Source organism: Crocuta crocuta, unplaced genomic scaffold (genome assembly GCF_008692635.1).
Source record: "Crocuta crocuta isolate KB4526 unplaced genomic scaffold, BGI_CrCroc_1.0 scaffold862, whole genome shotgun sequence".
Classification (NCBI taxonomy): Eukaryota; Metazoa; Chordata; class Mammalia; order Carnivora; family Hyaenidae; genus Crocuta; species Crocuta crocuta.
In genome coordinates, this window is record NW_027529584.1 from 1,188,708 (window position 1) to 1,211,056 (window position 22,349).

The 22,349-nt window shown below is 47.1% G+C and overlaps 1 protein-coding gene across 1 annotated transcript in view; it reads left to right on the forward strand.

The window, feature by feature from the left end:
• TMEM132D (transmembrane protein 132D) overlaps positions 1–22,349 on the forward strand; it is a 408,267-nt gene that overhangs the window by 291,809 nt on the left and 94,109 nt on the right. The window lies entirely within an intron of this gene.

Below are 22,349 nucleotides of genomic sequence, written 5' to 3' on the forward strand. Positions count from 1 at the left end.
GGGCTCTGTCGTGGAACCGTTTTCAGCCACTCCACAGAGGACACGAGTGCGTCACTCACCGCATCAGGCAGGGGAAGACTCCTGGTCTAAGAGGAAGAGGAGTTCAGAGACCGCCCGCTCTGTTAGCCTCGAGTGCTGGCTCTGTCCCAGATGCTGCCCGCCTGAGGGGATTGAAGTCAGGGAGGACTCAGGTTTTTGTTTCCTTGGTTCGTTTTTTTTTCTTTTTTTGTTTTTTTTAATGTTTATATTTATTTCGAGAGAGAGAGAGAAAGCAAGTGGGGGAGGAACAGGGAGAGAAAGAGAGAGAGAGAGTGGGCTAGGGACAGAGAGAAAGGGAGAGAGAAGCCCAAGCAGCCCCTGAGATGTTAGCAAGGAACCCAGTGTGGGGCTCAAACTCACGAACTATGAGATCACGACCTGAGCTGAAATCAAGAGTCAGACGCTCAACTGCCTCAGCCCCCCAGGCCCCCCATGGGACTCGCGTTGGAGCAGATTAAAATCGGTGTCCGTCTCCACTCCGTTCACTCAAAGAACAGAGGGTTTACCCTGAAGATAATCCCTAAGGAAGACTTTCCGGGCCCTCTGAGCAGTGATGTGGGGGATTCCCAGGGGGAAACAGACGGCCCAGAACGCGTCTGTGTGGGATTGCGGCATACGTGTCAGTCTTGTCTCCAGCCACACGCCGGCCGTCATTGAGCAGATGTTTTCTGAGCGCCTACGTGTGTGGCCCCCGTAAGTGCAGGTGAGCGGGGCCGGGACCCGCCGTGTGGAGCGGCCAGTGTCGCTGTGTGCGCCGTGGCTCCCAGGTGCAATAGCACATATCTGCCTCGGCTGATGGACACAGAAAGGGAATTCGGTTGTGAAGATACCCCGTGACCCACAGGATCATAAGGAAAATTCTAGAACCACGTTTGGAAAATGGACACTACGTCATCAGGATCCCCATGTGCTCACACAAGGATACTGTGAAGAGAGTTTAACAGGGTCTGGCAAAGACGTTGGCGAGGTGAGACAGCCGGGTCAGGAGAGAGAGTAATGAGCAGGGTCAGGGGACAGAGGGCTTGTGACAAGGCTGATTTGCAGCTGCTGAGACCCTCAGTAGAAGGAATGGAGCCATCAGGGGAAGCCCTTCAGGGAGGTGGACCAGGTGCTAACACCCAGGGGTGCCATCCTCCACCCACGGGCACTTCCCACAATAGAAGCCAGCGGGGGAAAGGGGCTCCTAGCCGTAGGTCATCACAGTCCATACCAGTCACCACCCGCACCGACCAGCAGGGGCGAAGTGAGGGGGGGTTCCACGCAGAAGGGACGAAGGCCAGCAGAGAGAGCCGGAGGGAGACTGGGCGTCCAGGGTGAGGGTGCCCCGCCAGCCTGGCACCGCCACCTTCACTCCCTCCACATGTGTCCTCCACTCAGCCTCCGTGTCTGTGCCTCCCCCGGGGCCAAGACAGACAATCCGCAAACTTATGAGCGGGCGTGACAGTGGCAGAGAAGAAGACACCCTCCAGGTGATTTCAGGGTGCCCGGATGTCAGGGAGGACTTGGCAGCCTGCTGGGGCGTCCCCAGGAAGCACCAGTTATAAATCTGACCTTGTCGCTTACGACGCGGCTCCCATAAAGTAGTCCCAGACGCGACAAACACCTGATGTGGGGCTGGTGCCAAGGTGGCATCGTAACTGCTTAGCGAAGCTTCTCGCAGCCGCAAGGGGTCTTAGAGAGGGTGGGGGGTCTGTAATCACTGATCTCATCGGAGGTGAAATTTTTAAATAGGCATTTTAATAAAAAGTCAACCCCTGTTGCCACTAGCTTCTAGGTCCTTGGTGTGGCCACAAACAGCAATTTACTTGTTCTCATCTTGCACCTTCAACGATGTCTCTGCTTTGGCACAATCAGATTCCGCGTTCGAGTTTCAAGTTAATCCATTAAAGCTCTCTTCATTTTACATGTAGAACAGCTTTTTCAAGGAGGATTGCTTTTGCTGTTTCATAGGAACCTTTACAGCGTTCTTTCATGATAGTTGAGTTAATTAGTGTGAGATCGGAGAGTCGGATTGAGCTCATTATCACAGAGAAGTTGATGGGGAAATCAACTGTATGACACAGTTTCCACACTGAGTCCGCAAACGGTCCTTCCTTCAGCAAACATTTCAGGAAGCGTAGAGCCCCCAGTAATCCTTCTTGGTCTCAAAATGGCAAGTCAGAAGGGCTGAGACTTAGACACTTGAATTTTATGTGAATACGTTTTGCCTTCCTTTGCAGATAGACTTGTAGGAATTTAACTCCAGGATATCAAGATAGAGTAATTACAGATTTCACTTCAATTTTATGTTCCAGGTATATAAATATTTAACCAATACAACCTTGTTTATCGATTAAGATCTAATTGCTAGCTGGGAGCTTTGTTGCCTTAAAGTTTCCTGTTCTCTCAAGTTTTCTCATGAAAATCTTCTCTTAAAGGCAGGCAGCCTCCAACGTCAGTGGCACGCTTTCTTAGTCAGGTAGAATCGTCTTCTGTTTCCACACTAGCCAACCTGTCCCCTGGACTTCAGATGGTGAGGAGGGACACCTGCCCGTTTTGAGGGAGATTTCCTGAGAACTAGGGGCTATTTCAGTTGTTCTAGACAGTGTTCTGTCTGTCGAGTTATTCTAGATGGTGCTGTGCCTAGTTGGTTTAGATAGTCTCGTGTCTAGTTCTAGATAGTGCCATGTCTAGTTATTCTAGATAGCATTCTTCTAGCTGTTCTAGATAGTACTGTGTCTATTCTTTATTCCACATCTATGTGAATCTTATTGGGATAATGTATATTAAAATTTTGTTTCATGTTTTGATGAAGAAGAAGGAGAAAGTACAGAACAATATTAGGGGAGAAAGGAGTTGAGGATGTGTTTTTGTGGTCACCAAAATACTGGAAGAAATGTCATTTAGTTGGCCAAGTCCAGAGCATGACCTATTTCGGTAATATTGTAGAAGGCTGATAGCATAATGTGTGCTGAGAATTCTGGAAGGCAGAAAGGGAGGGGCTGGCCACGTGAGCTAGACGTCCCTTACAAATGTCATCATTCCAAGTATTGATCCCAATACTTGGCAGCTGCGCAATAAGGTCTGTTCATTCACGTTCTGACACACGAAATGTAGTGAAACCTCTACAACTAACCCCAAATCCGAAGAGTTAGCAAAGTAAAAACTGATATTAATCTGTACATTTCCTAAAGAAACTGTGCATTGACTTCCAGATTTTAGCTTTAGCAATTTGCCGATACACATTTTTAGGGAAAATAAAATGAGCTATTTAGGCGGCTTTTGAAACACCTTTTCGATTAGGGAGGCAGAGACGTTAACAAGAAAATCCATATTATAGCTTGTACAGTTTTTATACCTTTGATATCAGCTTAATGAGCAGGGAAAATTGGTCGGATGGGTATATAATTTATTCTGGGCCATAAAAGCTCCTTCTCCATTCCAGTAAGTGAACAGCGCTGGCCTGTCACTAAAGAATAATGTGCGTGCCACGTCACTGCTTTCCCTTGCCACAGAAAATACGACTCGGTCCCAGTGTATAGGTTCACCTGTGCCTTCGTTGAGCTCCTATCCCACCTCTTTACCTTGATTTCAGTCTCTCTTTTCCTCCTGCATCTGTAAGGAAAAGCAGCCACTGCTCCTGCTTGGTCCGTACGCCCAGATGACCGCCCTGCCTTGCTCCTCTCGTGCCCACGCCTCTCGGACACTTAGATCACACACGGCCTTTGCATTGAAACGTCTTCGCCTTCTCCAGGTCACCACCTGCCTTGTGAGATGAAAACCCCAGAGCCTCTGGGAGCTTGGATGAGATGAAGCGAGTCAGGCAGGTTGGACGACAAGCCGGAAAACACACCATCCAGCCGCCGCCCCGCTCAGCCCCACGCCATCATGCCAGAACTGCACCCCGTGTTCACAGATTTTCTGGTTTTTCAATAAAAGCTATAACGCGGTATTTTTATGTGAAACTTTCTGATTTTTAAAGTCTGGCAAGTTGTTCCTTTTTTTTTTTCTTTTTTTTTTTTTTAAATACCAGACAGGCTAAACAGAACATGTCTGCGGGCCAGGTCTGGCTGCTGGGATGCTAGTTCTCACGTTCTGTTTGCCGGTATATGGATTTTCCTCTACTGCCACCTTTCCTTCTGCTTGCTTTTCAGCCCAAAGCAGTGAGTGTCCTCCGCTACCGCCCACTGGCACTGTGCTTCCACAGATGCACCAGTACCCCATAAAAATATGGGGAACGGAAGCTAGTTCCTCGGCTGACATCAGAAATCTAAGGGCAATAACTGCCTTTATTCATTGAAAAAAAAATGTTCTAAACATAAAAAAAAAATTAGCTGCACACAAATGTTTGTAGTAGTTTTATTCGTAATTGCTCCAAATTGGAAGCCACCAAGATGTCCTTCAGGAGGTGAATAGCCTGGTACCTCGGCCAGTGGGATGTTACTCAGGCCTGGAGACAGAGCTCCAAAGTTGTTCCTCAGATTCTGATTTTTGCCAGTAGGCCAGTCCTCAGTCTTGTTTCCCCTANTGTTCTAAACATAAAAACAAATTAGCTGCACACAAATGTTTGTAGTAGTTTTATTCGTAATTGCTCCAAATTGGAAGCCACCAAGATGTCCTTCAGGAGGTGAATAGCCTGGTACCTCGGCCAGTGGGATGTTACTCAGGCCTGGAGACAGAGCTCCAAAGTTGTTCCTCAGATTCTGATTTTTGCCAGTAGGCCAGTCCTCAGTCTTGTTTCCCCTAGTTTCCAATTCATTTGTGGTTTCTTTCCATTTTCTCCATGTCAGAGCCAAGTACACGAAGCCGTGGGAAATGTTTACCCTTTATTTTGTAGTCAGCAGCAAATCAGTTTCCTTGGACCCCTTGCCGCTCACCAATGATCCCGTCCCTGTGGGAAAAGTGACTGTTAACGTGGAGCCACCAGCACTTCCTCCCCAGGGAGCATTCAGATTCCAGAAGCAGACCTGAGCCAGGTGACTGCTTTCATTTACGCAAGAAAACCAAATCAATCAAAATGAGGGCATTTCAACGGTTAATTAAAATTCCAAGATGTGAAGGTAATAGAAGTAATTATCTACAATGTATTCAATCGGTTGTTAGCTAAACCTGTAAAAAAATTAATCAAGAATACTTTGCTATTTGATATTGACATTTTATATTTCTCATTCATGCTAAAGAAAATCCCATTAAAGAATCTAATTTACTTTGCATTAAACTCACCTTTACAAGAATTGAAATCAAGTCTTGCCGGATGATGATAATGAGATTCAAAATAACTGGAGATGCAGCCCTCTGTTAGCAAGGAAACAAGCCACAGGCCAAACTCCTTCCAGCTGTTCTACTCTGGTTTGCAGAGGTGTATTTGTCTGGCCTGCGTGTGCGTACAGGACTACGTTAAACTGGTATTTGCACCCCCTCCCCCAGCTTCTAACCCATACAGACTTTCGCATCCTACAAGCCGCCAGGGAGATATGGCCATGGGACACAATATACACAAGTCCACTTAACCTTGCCTTGTAATAGAAAATGTACCGGCTTCGTTCATAAAGCTAAGGTTCAGGTCTCATAATTTCTAAACTCAAATGTCCTCATCTGTAAAAGTGAATCAGAAGTGCCTGCGACAAGGAATAGGTGTGGGCACGTAATAGTGTTTTTTACTGCAATGAATATAAGGCTCCGTCCACTTATATCACTTCTGAAAAAGCACTGAGTGATTTGTGTTAATAGCTTATCTATTGTGATCGGAGGTAGCAAGAACGCACGTGTGTGTGTGTGCATGTGGGCTTTGCCTCGCGGTGCTGTGATTGAGGGCTAAATCCAGCGCTTGGATCTGAGTAGAAATCAGAAGCCAAGGCTGGATGTTGCATCTGGCGTGGGATTCATTAACCAGGCCTTCCACAGACAAGACGTGAAAGGGGCTGTACTCACGGACCGTGCCCTACTTTAACACCATCGCCTCTCACGCTGAACAGGAGTGTCCTCAAGAATGTTTTATTCAGCTTTATATTCCCAATGTCTGGCGTTCTGTAGCCACTGAATAATAGTTAAATGATTAAAGAATGAATCAGTGGGCTTCATTAAAAATCAAACCTCGGGGGTAATTACTGAAAATAGGGGCAACATGAGTGTTTAACTTTTGAAAATAGAAAAAGAAGAAATATGAAAAGAAGGGAGTAAAACAACAGCCTAAAACACCAAACCAGGGGTGCCTGGGTGGCTCAGTCAGTTAAGCGTCCGACTTCAGCTCAGGTCATGATCTTACGGTTCATGGTTCGAGACCCACATCGGACTCTGTGCTGACAGCCAGCTCAAAGCCTAGAGCCAGTTTCAGATTCTGTGTCGCCCTGTCTCTCTGACTCTCCCCTGCTCACGCTGTCCCCCCTCTCTCTCTCAGAAATAAATAAAACAAAAACAAAAAATAAATAAATAAAACACCAAACCAAAGAAAGAAGAAATAAAACAAGTTTAAAAGCCAGAGCAAATAGAGAACCTAAAACGTGTAAAGCACAAAATAAATTAATTCAAATATATATAATCAAATGATTTCCAATGAAATGGAATTAAATTTTGCTATTGAAAGACCAAAGATGTCAGACCGAACTTAAAAATGTGGATAAGGGGCCCCTGGGTGGCTCAGTCAGCTAAGCATCTGACTTCAGCTCAGGTCATAATCCCACAGTCCGTGGGTTCGAGCCCCACGTCGGGCTCTGTGCTGACAGCTCAGAACTTGGAGCTTGCTTCGGATTCTGTGTCTCCCTCTCTCTGCCCCTCTTGCTTGTGTGTGTACTCTCTCTTTCTCAAAAAGAAACATTTTAAAAAGTTAAAATAATGTGTACAGAGTCCAGCTATATGCTTTCATTAGACACATACACACACGTACACAAACACACTCTTGAAAATTAGGAGCATGGGAGGATTGAAAACCGAAGGTTGGAAAACCACACACACCCACTGCTCCCCAAAAGGAAGTTAGTGCGGCCACATAACTACCAAGTGAAATAGACTTTAAAGCAAAGGGTATAAGGAGACATGAAAATGACCTCTGTCCATATTCAGACATTCTGTGCACTTCATGCATGCATAAATATCTCACCAAAAATAGTAGGCTTCTGAAACTTCCTTCCCCTCTTAGGAGGAAAAAACAACTTTATCAGATGGAAGGAAACCTATCTTGAATGGAGGGCCGGACTCCAGAACGGGTCAGTGGGAGAAGGTGTGGAAGCTGGCCTCCAGAGATCTGAAAGCATAGGGCCACGGCCATTTTCAGAATGGCACTTTGGCTGATGGTCTCTGGGGTCCCAACTGAGACCTTTGCACACTAGGAATGGATGTTACTAAGCACCCGTTGGCCACCGTGCTCGGGTTCAATGGATCAGTCTTCAGTCTTTCTCTCTGTCTCCTTCTGCCTCCATCAGATTAGTGAGATTACAGGGGATAATGATTTTTTTCTGCCTCTTAAATAAGTTTGTCTCCGTTTCACGCACTCTTCTTTATCATTAGGAAGGCCTCCTCTATATCATCCATTTAGCAAATATTTCAGGTCACCCGCGGTTCTCCAAGCACTCCACTGTGAGTTAGAAAGAGCTGAATCAACTAGCGAACACAAATGCATATGAAGTTTTACCGAGTGCTAGCAAGGAGAGAGGGAACGTGCCAGAAGAGCTGCGCTGCAGAGGTTAGCTTATTAAGACAAGCGGAGGATGCTTCTCCGAGGAAGTGTTGCCAGAGTGTGAGTGCGAGGAAACCGGGCGGCAGGGCTGCAGAGCACGTGGGGCAGGGGGAGCATCACGCACGGATGCAGGACCCGGAGCACAGGGGCCGGAAGAGTGTCTCCACGGTGCGCATGGGCAGGTGGCAACTGGCTGCATCCCCGAGGGCCTTGTGGGTCACATCAGGGAGGTGTTGTTTTTTCCAAGGGCGGGGTAAATATTGAGGTTGGGTTTTGGCCAGGGATGGGTAAGGCAGGGGAGTGGGGTATCAGGAGGTGGGAAAGGCTCTTCTGGCTGGGGTATGGTGAACAGATTATTAAATTGTCAAGAGTGGGTGGGCCAACTGGGGGGCTCTTTTTAGTGGCACAGCTCCAGCAGGAGAAAACAGCATTTCAGACAAGGGCATCTGTGGACTGGGGTGGGTATGACGGGTATGGAGGGAAGCAGACGTGCTTGGAGGAGATCCAGAAGGATCAAGGACAAGATACAGGGATGGATGGACGGATGGATGGATGGGTGGGTGGACGGACGGACGGTCGGGTGGATGGATGGGTGGATGGACAGACAGACACATAAAGAATATCTGGGAGCTCCCCAGGCTGATGGCCTGAATACCTGGATGGAAGGTGGTGTCATTCTCTGGGATGGGGAGACTCAAGTAGGGGAAGATCATCAGCTTGGGTACAAATATGTTGAGCTTGACCTTAGAAATTGAGTACTAGTCAGTTAGTCAAGTCCTCATGCCTAGAGGAGAGGTCAGTCTGGGGGAGGAAATCTCTCTGAAAATGGTAATGATGACACAGGTGAATTCAACACTCAGAATTGCAAAGGTTCTATAATTTTTTTTCAATCACAAATCAGGAATTGTTCTTCACGCTGATGCGGATGCCTTCCCTCATTCCCCTGCTCTCTGATGTTACAGCTGGGAGACAGTGTAGTGGCTAGGTTGATACATTCTCATTCGGGACAGTTCTGAAGTTCTTATTCATTCCACAAAAAATTCAGAGAATTTATGACACCGAGCTGCCTCAGCTGCCCTGTAACATAACGTCTGCTTGGCCATCATGATTACTGGCCCCCTCGGGGAAATGCAAGCCAATTTACTGAAACTGCACTAGAAGTGAACAAAGTTACATTAGCTATAGAATAGAAAATGAGACCTACCTGTCCACAGTGACATAAAAGGAAGCCAGAGACTCATTTTATGCATAAAACAAACAAAGAGTCATAGATAGTGGAAAAAGTCTTCCAGGATAGACAGCAAAATCGCAACGGTGGTTGTGCCTGGGTACCAGGATTATTGCTTACCTCTGTTTTCTTCTTTACATTTCCATGTGATTTCCAAGTGCTCTACGATAAAGCTGATGCAAGCCTTCTCTCTAATGCACAGAATGGCCATCCATCTAGTTGGACTGGAAGGCAACCTAAGAGCCATTGCATCCCTTTCCTTGCTAAGAGAAGGCCAGTTTTGTTAAGGCATCGAGAGGGACATATGTTCAGGAAATCTGGATCCAGACCCAGGGGACTAAAATCACAATTGTTCCAAACTAAGTGTCTTTGTGACCTAGGGCTGCCATGATAAATTACCACAAACTTGGGTGACCTTAAAACAACAGAAATGTGTTCTCTTACAGCCTTAGAGGTAGAGGCTGAAGTCAAGGTGTGGGTTTGGCTGTGCTGTCTGGCGAAGGCTCTGGGGGGCGGAGGGTGTCAGGGGGTCCGTCCTGCAGCTTCTGGTGGCTGGGATCTTTCACTTTCATGCAGTGAATGTCTGCGGTGGATCTCTGCCTCTGTGGTCACTGGGCGTTCTCCCTGTTTCCGTGTCTGCATCCAAGTTGCCTTTTTCATGTAAGAGTTTCAGTCACTGGATTAAGGCCACTCTACATCAGTGGGACCTCATCTTAACCTGGTCACCGATACAAAGACCCCATTGCCAAAGGTCACATTCACAGATTCCTGGAGTTAGGATTTGCATGTGTCATTTTTGGTGGGGGCGGGGGTGAGGGACACCGTTCAACCCTGGGAACTGGAATCTTCCAACTTGGTCATATGTTGTAAGAACACATACTAAATGATTCTATTTATATAAAAGTCTAGAAAATGCAAATTCATCCATGGTGACAGAAAGCAGATGATTGCTTGCCTGGAGGTGGGGTAGGAAGGGAGCTGGTGGCCGGGAGTATGGGAAGTCAAGACGGCCAGGACCACAGGAAATTTTCAGGCTGACGGTACGTGCGTTAGATCGCTAATAGTGATGGTTCTACTAACGTATGCATACAGCCTTTAACACATCACACATTTTATTACTTCTTTTAACATTTATCTATTTTTGAGAGACAGAGACAGAGCCAAATGGGGAGAGGGGCAGAGAGAGAAGGAGACGTAGAATCCAAAGCAGGCTCCAGGCTCTGAGCTGTCAGCGCAGAGCCCGATGCGGGGCTCGAACCCATCGACGGCAAGCGAGATCATGACCTGAGCCGAAGTCAGACGCTCAAGCGGCTGAGCCCCCCAGCCACCTCCATCATGGATTTTAAATAAGTGTGTTTGCATGACAAGTATACCTCAATAAAGGTATATTACATCTTAATAAATTAAATAAGGTATTTAATATTAAAAAATGAAGTAATCCTGTACAATCCCTTTCAGAAATCAGAGACATTTTCACAATTTATTTTATGAAGCCAGGATTGGTGCAACAATGTAAACACACGGACACCAAAAGAAGGAAAACTGTAGACCAGTATCTCCCAGCCCAGATGCAAAACTGCTTTACAAGATCTAGGCAAATCTAATCTCTAAATTAGGATGTAGGACACACTATACTATAAAAATAATTAAATTCTTTGAATAAATACTTCATAAAAGTAGACATACAAATGTCAAATAAAGCACCTAAAAATATATTCAACAACATTAGTTATTAGTGAAGTGCACACTGATGTCACAAGGAGATACAACTACACACTCACTTAAAATGGCAAACATTTGAACAATTGACAAGAGCAAGGACTGGAAAGGATCTGCAGAAGTGAGAACACTCACACGTTGCTGGCGGAAATGTAAATGTTGCCGCCATGTTGAAAAACAGTTGGCTGATTTAAAAAGTTACATAAACTTATATAGGACCCGGTATTCCCATTCTCCAGAAGAAATGAAAACCTATGCCCTTCTCTCTGAATATTCACATTGGTTGCATTTATCGTAGCCAAAATGAGAAAGCCCAGGGGTTTATCAACTGGCAAATGAATCCACAAATTGTGATATATCCATAGTGAAATATTACTTAGTAGTAAAAATGGGGAAAAAAAGAATGAACACGGCATCATGGATCAATCTCAGAAACGCCGTGCTATGGGAAAGGATGTATTGCCTGATGATGCATGTATGAAATTTCTAGAGGATGCACGGGGATGGTGAAAAACTCAAAGGCATGGATTGGGAGGAAGGCTGAACATACCGGGGTGCAGAAGAACATTTCAGAGGCAACGGGATGCTCTAAACTGTGGTAATAGTTGCACAATGATAAAAATCTACCAAATCTACTAAAACTCAGGGCGCCTGGGTGGCTCAGTCGGTTGAGCGTGCGACTTCGGCTCAGGTCGTGATCTCACGGTCTGTGGGTTTGAACACCACATTGGTCTCTGTGCTGACAGCTCAGAGCCTGGAGCCTGCTTCACATTCTGTGTGTGTGTTTCTCTCTCTGCCCCTCCCCTGCTTGCACTCTGTGCTCTTTCAAAAATAATAAAATAAAAATTAAAAATATTTTATTTATTTTTTTTTTACAAATAGTTTATTGTCAAATTAGTTTCCACATAACATCCAGTGCTCATCCCCGCAAGTGCTTTTTAATTTAAATTTACTAAAACTCATCAAATTATATACTTAAAATGGTTGAATTCACTTTAAATAAATTTTAGCTAAATAAAGCAGTTAGAAAATACATAATATGACCAGGATTGATCTCTCAAGCAGAAAAAAAAAATTTTTAAATAAATAATAAAAAAACAAGAATTCAGTGCAGTGCTCTGTTCTCACAGAAAGAGAGTGACCATGTATTCAAGTTTTAATTTGACTAGAATTTTTATTCAAGTTATTCATTAAAGCTCACTGTGTCACTTTTAATGAAGTGTCTCAAATATGCCTTAAATACACATTTAATGTACATCTAATGAGACTCTTCGGCCAGCTAATTATTAGGCATGTTTAATGGGGTTTCACAATTGCAGGGGATAAGCATAGCCCTTTCTACATAGATTTATCCTTATCAAAATACTTTTAAGATAATGAATTTCACCCACATAGATTGCCTTTCTGAATGAAAACCATTATGTTCACCCACAATGATAGTACTTAAGAGTTCTATCAGGTATTAAAACCTATCCAATTAACATAAGGAGTCGTTGGTATTGGCATTCTTTATGGATTTGTGACTCCGTGTGCCTATGGCATTTTAAAGAGATTTAGATACAACTGGAAATTTCACGCAATGTACTTCATTTTGGAAAAGAAGCACAAACGAGATACTCGTCTTGTGTTCAGGGTAGGTGAGAAGAGACTGCAAGTTACTATAAATCAGGTTTTGTAGACATGGAGATTTTTCATGGCACAGGCTTTGAAAGCCAAAGTCAAGCCCAGATTTATTTTCTTGAGCACACAGAGCGGGCATTAACATAAATTCTATTGCTACTGGTCTGAAAGATTAGGTATTTAACAGTTCCTGCCATGCCCACAGTGAGAAAGGATCGGAAACCTTTACTTGTGTGTCATTTCTAAGAATATTTTTTTTTTACAAGACTGATTATGTTTCTTCATAATAGCTTCTTAGATTTCACATTTCCAAAGCTCCCTAGATTTGCAAATGACCAGCGGCAATCACTGAATAACAGCCAGGAGAGAAAAGAACCTTTTTTTCCCCTACAAACCCATGGTAATGTTCACCCAGGTACTTATCCGGGGAGGACTGAGGTGCTGTGCCCGCCACCCCGTGGGATGGTGACAGCAGAGAGCCAGACACACGATGTCCTTGTGCTTGTCCATCTTACAGTCTGGAGCAGGAGACAGCTTGAAAGTCTTAACAGTTCACCCACCTGGGTGGTTTAGTCAGTTAAGCATCCAGCTTCGGCTCAGGTCATGATTTTGGGGTTTGTGGATTCAAACCCCATGTCGGGCTCTGTGCTGACAGCTCAGAGCCTGGAGTCTGCTTCCGATTCTCTCTCTCTCTCTCTCTCTCTCTCTCTCTCTCTCTTTCTCTCTCTCTCCCTCCCCTCCCCTGCTCATGCTCTGTCTCTCTCTCTCAAAAATAAATTAACATTGAAAATTAAGAAAAAAAAAGTATAAACAACTAAACTTAATTACTTAATAACTTTTAGTTTTTCTCATCTTAATAATCATTTAATAATAAACAAATTAATAATAATTTGTAACAATATGTATACAATATGTAACAATAATAATAATAAACAAATTAAACTTCAACAGGAAAAATAAAGTCCTCTCCAGCCGTACATGCCACCGAGTTGAAGAGGGAGCGTTCTAATGGGGAACGGATGGGGGGTGTTGTACACGGGCGGCAGGAGTAGCAGAAGCCACTTGGTGGTCAGAGAAGATGCTCGGTAGTGGTGATACTGCAGATGAGGCGTGATGGGTGGGCGGGGCTGTGAGGTCTTGCCTTGCCCTGGCGCCTGTCTCACTTGGATTCCCAGGATGGGGTCGCGCTGCCCTTCCTGAATCCCACTCTGCACCATGAGTCCTTCCGCGCGGCTGTGTCTACTTCGTGGCATCACTGCTCTCTTCTAACATCCCTTAAACATGGAGCAGTAAAACTTCTGCCTCGCGCTGGTTTGCCGATTGTGCTGTCTGCTGAGTCATTTGTCTCTGGCCGTGTAGGTGTGTGCATGTGTTTTATAGATCTAACAGGGTTGGGGGGGGGGTGCTTCTGAATCACTAAGGGATTCAGGCCATCCATCGTGGGCAAAGATAATTCCCAGTGGTTCTCAAGCTTTGCTCTCTATTAGAGTCACCCAGGGAGATGTTAAGTTTCCGCAGGTCCAGACGGCAGCCCACACCAGTTAAATCAGAACCTCTGAGCGCACCTTCCAGCATCAGCGCTGTTTAATCTCCCCAGATGATTCCAGTGTGCCGCTGAGTTTGGAAATCATTGGGTTGGAATCTCCGGTGAAAGTATAAAACACTACTGTTGTCTGGGACTCACCCCCCAGGTCTGAGGCAGGTCCTTGGCATTGGTCTGTATATTTTGTCAGATCTCCCCTGCAGCTGTGGTTGAGAAGCACAGTTCTGGACTCAACCTCAGGTGTGCTATTAAGAGGACAAGGCTCTGATATGTGTGACATTTTTTACAACCCTGTCTACACATCGTGGTGGCTTGACTGAAAGTGATTCTCTCCTGGAAGTATTGCTGTTGGCCAGAGCCAGGGTGTTACCATCTCAGCCTGCTGGTTTCGAGCAAACCTATGGCCAGGTAGGGATCAACTCTATGACCTTGGACTCATTAATACCATGCTCTGACCAGCTGGACGAATCAACAGCAGCTGCGTTCTTGGCTACAAACCAGTTGGAACATGTCTGCCAAAGTCCAGCTTAATTCAATAAGAAAGTCATGGTGGCGGCACAAAGTGGTGATCTCGAGGTGCTCCCAGCAAATGGAGCAACGCTTCCTTATGCCCTTACTCTGCGTTAAGCAGCATCCGACAAAGTTGAGTTGCTTTAACCATGTGACTCTTTTTCCACCGCAAGCTTTATGGATGTGACAAGATTTCCCGAGTCCAGCCAGGCAGTGCGGAAGCTAGAGGTATCTACAAGGATCTACCAACCAAGCATTTAGCTTTCAGTGTGGGAACACGGCTATAAGGCAAGTTACCTGTTGAAAGTGGGAGTTGACTGCGAGGAATTCCACGAGAAACCCTTGACAGGCCCCGTGCTAAGCCCACACGATGCACTGAAGGCAGAGCTCACGTGGGGTCTCCCACAGGTAAGCAGGGCTGAGTGAGGAGCGGCCCAAAAACCCTGCCTTCTTGGAGCTTATGTTCTGATGTGGTCAAACAAGCAGTGGGTTTATAGGGAGAAGTGATTTCTGGGAAGGACCCTGGAAATGTTGTAGAATACCAAGGTGAGTGGTTTCAAAGGCTTTCCCTGGCCCTGGCTCCCCATCATGGCAGCTTGAGTGATGTTGATGGTGGTGGACGTGGAAGGAAGTGGCCGGGTGTGTGTGACATGTTAGAGCTGGTGCTCCCAGGATGCTTTGCTGGATGAGACACATGGGGTGGACTAAAGGGTGCATCGTGATCCCAGAGGCTCTGCCTGGAGCAACGAGTTGGCACCATGTACTATTTGGAACACTGGGAGAGGAGTGCGTCAAGGGAAGATAGCAGGAGTGCTGTGTGGGACCCAGTGAGGTGGACACGCCCCAGTGGAAAGGTCGGGCAGGCAGGGGAACGTCAGCATTGGGAGCTCAGAGGAGCGGTCAGAGCCAGAGACCTCAATCTGCGAAGAGCAGAACACAGACATCTCAGGACTGGATGAGATCACCTCTGAGGCTTTGCTCTTCCGCGGTCACGTGGGGCCTCCAGCGCCTGGCAGCACAGTGGCTTTGCGGCGGCCCACACCCCTCTGCGTTTCCAGATGCACGAGAGTAAGATCAGCGCCTGTGGTCTTGCTCACAGAGCCTCGTGGTGCAGGGGGGCCTGTAATCATTTTCATTTTCGTCAGGTATGCCTGGCACTCCTCTGTCTTTCACAGAGGGCTGCCCAGCCAGCCCAGCACAGATATGAATCATGGAATCCTAGGCATGGGTACCCGGAGGAGACGGGGTTAGAAATCTCTGGCTGGGGGAGTAGCCAAGAATACTGCTTTCGTTCCTCCTGGAAGTAGCAGCCCCACCATCACCACCCAGCAAAGGAAGCAGAGATCTAAGAAACAAATTCCATGGCCAGCAGCACATCATGGGGGTGAAGTCAATGCACGGATGGCTGTGGTCATTTAAAAAACCCAGACTCCCTTCCCCCGCCTCCCACAATAATCTTAATTGCATCCCCCTTGCAATTCCCAATTAGTGTGGGCTCAAGACATGCAAATTCATTTTTGCATTAGCCTAAGAAAAACATAATTAAGAAGTTGTCTGGTGGAGAAATGAAAAAACACATAATATATTCCAGGGCCAAACTGCAGATGACTTTTGGACTTCACACGATTTCGGATTAGCCACGCCACTGAATCTTCATTAGCACAGATAATCACGAGGGGGCTCCAAGACCCACCAATGAGTCTCGCTGAAATCCCTGTGGCATGTAAGTCAAAAAAGGACTCAGAACCACTTATCGTCCCTCCGGAGGGTTGGTGTTCTAAACAAGACCCAGTTTCAGGTGCCCATTGAGTCGAATGAAGTCTACAGTGGCCCTTTGATGTTTATTAATTTTGTATGACCTTCCCGTACCGATTGAATTAATTCCTTAGTTTCACGTACCATAAAACCAATAGGCTTCTTCCAGCCTACGGAAAATTCTATTGCCTTTGACAATTTGACATGCATTTTTCTGTAGTGATAGAGAAAGGGGCTGACAGCTCGTTTAGTTAAAGGCTACAGGCAAAAACTCCCCAGTTTCAAAGAGCAAATACTTTATGGTATCAAGAGAACTCTATCAACAGACATAAATTAAATATTCATGCCAGGTTTTAGAGAATTGCTGTCTGGAGCCAAGGCTGAAGTGAAGATTCTCATAAGAACCATCACTGACATCCACAGTTGTCAATCATGGATATATGTTGAGGGTACTCAACAGCATTTTGTAATTCTGTCAGGTTTTTCTCATCAGGGAGAGCGGTGAGCCCCTGGATTTATCATTTCTGACATACACAGGATCCGACTTTTAAAAAAAATTATAAAAGTTCTAAATTAAGCCTCATCCTTACCTTGTGTCCTTAACACGTTCTGCGTGTTTTCACTTTAGCTTTTGGGATAGAGTGAAGTTTGCATCCTGGACTCGTGGATCACACACGTGTTGGCAGTCTAGAAGCATTTATATGAGGCATCCCAGGTTCAGAGCCTCCTGTAGCCAACCACATGGCACACAGGAGATGTGAACTTTGGTGGAAGGGAGAGGAGTCACTACTTGGAGCTTACGGAACCATCCCCCCGAATTGCCTGTTCTAATGACTCGAGACAAACCAGAAATCCAGATTTTTGCATATCTCCCCATTTTTAAATGTTATGAACAGTTGAAGAGGAGTAAATCTGTACAGTTCAAGCAAAACATTCTGTGGGCTGGATTCAGTTGGCGCAACCCTAATGTACAGACTGCGATTTGAGCGGCATCAGGAGAACAGAGTTTTATAGAATGGAAATGTTGAAGTCCTTCCGTGCCTTGAGGGACACCGTGCAGCCATAGGAAGAGGGAAGGGAGGGAACATGCGTGGTGTGGATGAAGCGTGAGGGTGTGACACCTGCTGAAAGCAGCCGGTCACAGAAGACCATGTGTCATATGAATCACCTGCTATGAAATGTCCAGAACTGGGAATTTTGTGGAGATGGGAAGCAGATTAGTAGTGGCTCGCACCCGGAGCCAGGGTGGTGGACGGGAGGGGAGAATGATGACAGGGCGCCAGGCTTCTTTTCAAGATGATAAAAATGGTCTAAAGTAGACTGTGGTGATGGTTTGCACACATCTTTGAATATGTTGAAAAGTAACGAATTGTGCACTTTAAATGGGTGAATCGTATGGGATGTGAATTATATCTCAATAAAGCTGTCAAAAAAAAATACAACACAAACAGCACCCAAAACCCGCTCGACCTCACTCGAGCAAGAAGCTGAAGTTTTCAGCACACAAAACCAATCCCGCAAAGTCTGGGTGGATATCACACCCCCTCCCACCCCGGCCCACTGGAAGCACCCCCCGAACCGCAATTCAAAAGTTAAACTTATGTCCTGTTTCCAGAAATCTTAGGCCAGTGGTAGTTTGTTTGCATGTTCCACTTAGCCTCCCCTGCTGCCGAGAGGGTCTTGGACATTCTGTCCGCATGTCCTGTTGCTAGTGTTGCCAGGGATTAGAAGGAACTATACGAAAACCATCATTTCGTCCACTTTCCCCAGCACCAGGGGTTTCTGGGCTGTCTGGCCGCTCCCGGGCTCACAGTTAAAGTCAGGTGTATACGTGGTTTCCTGTCTTCCTCGGAAGTTCCACTTTGAGAGCACTAATCTTAGGGATAAAATTGGCTTAAAGTCTTAAACTCGTTAATATGCCTTTGCCTTTCTTGTCAATCAGGCGGAGGCCAGACAGCCCATTCTGTGGGAACGAAGGGTTAATCCGAGCCCCTCTCCTGAATACGATGACAGAACACGGATTTACAGTCGTCCTAAAGTGCTTTCTGAGAGACTCCCAATTGATTCCTTTTTTCCTTTTCTTTTTTTTTTTTTTTTTTAAATGCAGAGTCTGTTTGCCTAGCATCCTGAAAAGAGGCTCGTGTCATTTTTGTCACTTAGGGTCTCTTGCGGCAGTGGACGTCGTAAATAGAAATCTCTATTTGACCACATCCTTGAGGGGGTCAAGAATGCTTGGCCAGTGGGCTTAGCAGCTTACTGAGTTTGAGCAGTGGCGGGAACCTGGCCGGAGGGTCTCCCCACGGCGACGTCCTCCTCCTGAGGGGATTTGTGTAATGCCGTCTAATCAGCTTAAGGAGCTAATTAAACAGCTGTCACTTAGCTCCTTAATTCTGAAACTTGATGCTAAATACGATTTGAAATTACTGATGCAAAACTGAGCAGCACTTTTGTGAGACCAGACTTCTTCAGCTGGCACCGGATAAAGGGGGCTGCGTTCCCAGACGGCAGGGGTCGCGGGGTGACCCGGGGAAGTGAAGCGGGGTCCTGGGAAAACACTGGCCTTGCTGGTGGGTGCGGGCAGCTAGGCAGGCAAGAGTTTAAAAATCTCACCCTTTTTACCCACGAGGGATCTGACGGTTAGAGGCGCTGCATCATCTACAGGGTAGAACTTTCCAGTTGGAGCCCATACGTGGGTCAACACGCCCCGGTAATGTGTTTTGTCCCGGCTTCTTGGTGGTTTTTACAAAAGGTGAGCCCAATGTGAAAATCAGGAGATTTGACATAAAAATGTCGATTCTCAGCCTCTCTCAAAAAAATCAGGAAATGTCCAAAACCTGAGCTTGTGTGCAAGGCAGGCACTTAAAGGGAGCTAAAATGGTCTCCCTCTGATTGAGTGTCAGACCCTGGCTCACCTGGTTATGGTGCAGACTGCGGTTTCAGGGCCACGGCCCAGGATGTGTCTTGGCCACGCTGTGGCAGCAGTGGAGACGAGAGCAGGCTGCATGAGAGCTGCCCTGTCCCCTGAGATGCCCATGTGTCCTTACCTGGTGGCTCTGGAAACCCCCATAAGAAAGCTGGAAACCAGCAGAAACGCCCAAGGTCCAAGCTTCGTTGCCCCGTGGTCCTGCCCAGAGGCGCCTCCAGAAATAAACCTGATGCAGATTTGCATGAAGAACGAGTGCAGCCCAGAACTCATGATTCTGCGTGTCATTCAGCCATCCCTAATGTAAGCCTGCGTGCTCGGCACTGAACTAGAAGTCGCTGCCCGTGACAGCGGAGCCCCGGCTCACTGAGGAGTGTAGCAGGTTCCGAAGCAAACTCGGCAAGTGAGAATAACACTCAGTCAGTCAACATCACCCTTGAAAACTCAAACCAGTCAAAAAACATAATCCCTGAGCCTCAAAATCTCCATTTTTCCTTCAGTGTTGAAACAGATAAATGCTCCTTGGTCAGGCTCCAAGCGAGTGGCTGGCTTGTGCTTGGGGCACCTGTGTGTGAAAAATCCACCTTTAATTCTTAAGTTCCTGTCAGTGCTGTAAGACGCCCGCCTGCCCCCATGGTCTCACTCCAGGACAATGCCTCTGTTCATGAGGGGACGTGCAGTGGGTTATATCTCCCTGCCTCCTCTCCCCTTCACTCCCTCCCTGCTTTCCTCCCTCTCTCAATCTCTCTCTCTCTTTTTCCTTCTGCCAAGGACATCCTGAATTAATAAAAGCCACCATATGTCTTATGATACTACTAATAATAGCCAACCTTATTGAAAAGGTGGTAATGCCAAGGACTGTTTGAACACTTGGCACGTGGTAGTGTACCCATCCCTCACGAGAACTCTCCAAGGTAGATGCTACTCAGAACCCACTTTCCAGATGAGAAACACGAGGTGCACAGCGCTTAAAAGTATGTGCAAGTATGCCGCCAAGTCAAGCGCCCAGGATGTAGCGAAGCTGGGCATTGCATCCAGGCAGTTTGAGCCCAAAGCCTTGCCTGGACGCATGAGCACACTTCTACCAGATGCCATTTAGATCTTCTTTAAAGACGAGGAAGTTGGCCCGAGAGGGTACATGAGTTGGCTGAGGTCGTCTGGCCGTGCCAAGCTAGGGCTCACACTGTTCACGCTGGGCTTCCCTTCCGGCTCCTGCCCTCAGGCTGTAGGCATGGCCGGAAGGAATCCTGAGGCCAGGTGCCGTGACCCTCATAACGACGCCAGCGCACGCTTTCCTTACCACCTGCCAGTCAACGTTCTGCGTGCCTCTCACATATTCAGTCCTTGCTTCCAGCCAATAACATGGACATGTGTACAGTCCCCGTTGAACAGATGTGGAAACTGAGGCGCAGTGCAGTCCCTAGTTTGCCTACAGTCCTGGAGCTAGTAGGTATCGAATGTAGGGTGCCTACTCCTCACTGTAGGCTCTGCTGCCTCCATGTATAATTTATCGTACGTGAATCGACAGTAAGCTAGAAACCGTAACACTGATTTTTTCCACCTGCAGGGATTAAGAAAGATGTAGCATTTGAGTTGGGCCTTGAACTTAATATCTTAGGACCACTTTTAATAGGAAACTCCGCTGGTAAAAGAAAAGTATATATATGTATAAACATCGATTTTTTTAACATAGATTTTAAACATCGATTTTAACATCGATTTTAAACATCGATTGATACTTGGATTTCAAGAGTACACGCACCACATCCAGCCTGCTGGCTCCAGTCACACAAAGCCCTGTATGCATCAGATCCTGTTATTGCCACCGACAGAAAGGAAATCGAGGATTTCCCTCCAGCTTCTGCATTTTGTAAACCTCCCCCGTCCTTTGGTGCGTTATATTTATTAACACAAGCCCTGGATCTGGCAAAGGCAAGAGAGGACCCAGAAATCACAGGAGGAAACAGGATGGAGTCCCCGGGTGCAGTTCGCTCCTGCAGCGCATTCTCGACCTCCCTTCCTTACCACCACCCCCCCCCGCCCCCCGGGGATGTTTGGCGAAGCCGGCAGACGTTTCTCGTTGTCACGCTGGAAAGAGGCCGTTACTGGCATCTAGAGGGTTGAGTCCGGGGGCCCTGCTGAACATAGACAGCGCACCCTGTAGCCTGAAAGCAGGGAGTTGTCTGCCCAGAGCAGTAGCCTGGAGGCTGAGAAAGGGCTCCACGGCGTGTGAGTATCAGAGGCCCGTTTCCAGCTTTCAGCTTCTGGATTCAGACTCCGTACGAGCAAGGAGGACTGGATGTTTGGAGCAACGGTGGAGGTGTGGTCAGCCTTGGGGAGGAAAGAAGTACCAGCTGGAAACGAGGAAGCCTGGGAAGCCGTGGCGGCGGGAGAATGGAGGGCAGTTGGAGCCAGGCTCATACTGTCGTTTCCTACGGTGCGTGGGGTCTCCAGTGTCCGTGGCCGCGCCAGGGGACGGTGGTGGTCCTGCCACAGCGGCCACGCATCCTCTCGTCAGGGTCCTGGAGGTTGACGGGACCTGGTGAGGCAGCCTCTGCTGGGGCAGAGTCCTCTGGAAGGCTTCCTCAGGGACACGTCCGTGGGGCGGGCGCCGGATCGTGGCCGTGGACCAGATCACCTGCGCCTGCCCCTTCCGTGCGCCTGGGCCCACACACCTTGGAGGCTGAGCTCCACAAACGAACGAGCATCATCAGGGAAAAAACAGCGCGACGCGGGGCTCGAACCTACGTGACCTGAGCCAAAGTTGGACACTTAACCGACTGAGCCCCCAGCCGTCCTGCAACAAGTTATCTCTTGATTAGAGGTATATTTCCTTAAAATTAGAAATAAAGCCAATGGAGAAGCCAAAACAGGAATCTAATTATGTTGTTGAGAAAACAGAGAGAGAGGAGACTTCTCCGGGCGTGCCAGAGAATCGGCAGGTGATGGCTGAGCCCGCAGTACCAGGAAAGCGTAATGCAGCCTGTTGTTCAGACGGATGGAAAAGCCTTCGTAACAGAGGGGTCCAAAGCGGTTGCCTGAAGGGAACAAAATGGTGGTAGGGAATGGGGATAAGGATGCCTTTCGTGGCATTTTGTGATAAACCCTTCCACAATTGGGGTATTTTAACCGTGAGGTGGTATGACCTGGATAAAACGTTTTAATTCACATAGAGAAGAAGCACCACGCACCTGACTTGTTTCAGTGGCTTCCGGAAGGCAGCCCGGCTGGCAGAAGGCACGCACTCTCAGCCTCATGTGGGCTCTGCCATGCGGCACCCTCCCCGCTTCCCCGTGGGTGGGACGATAATTGTATTTTACCTGCTACGGCTGCTAAAATGCAGCAATTCTCCATACTGTGC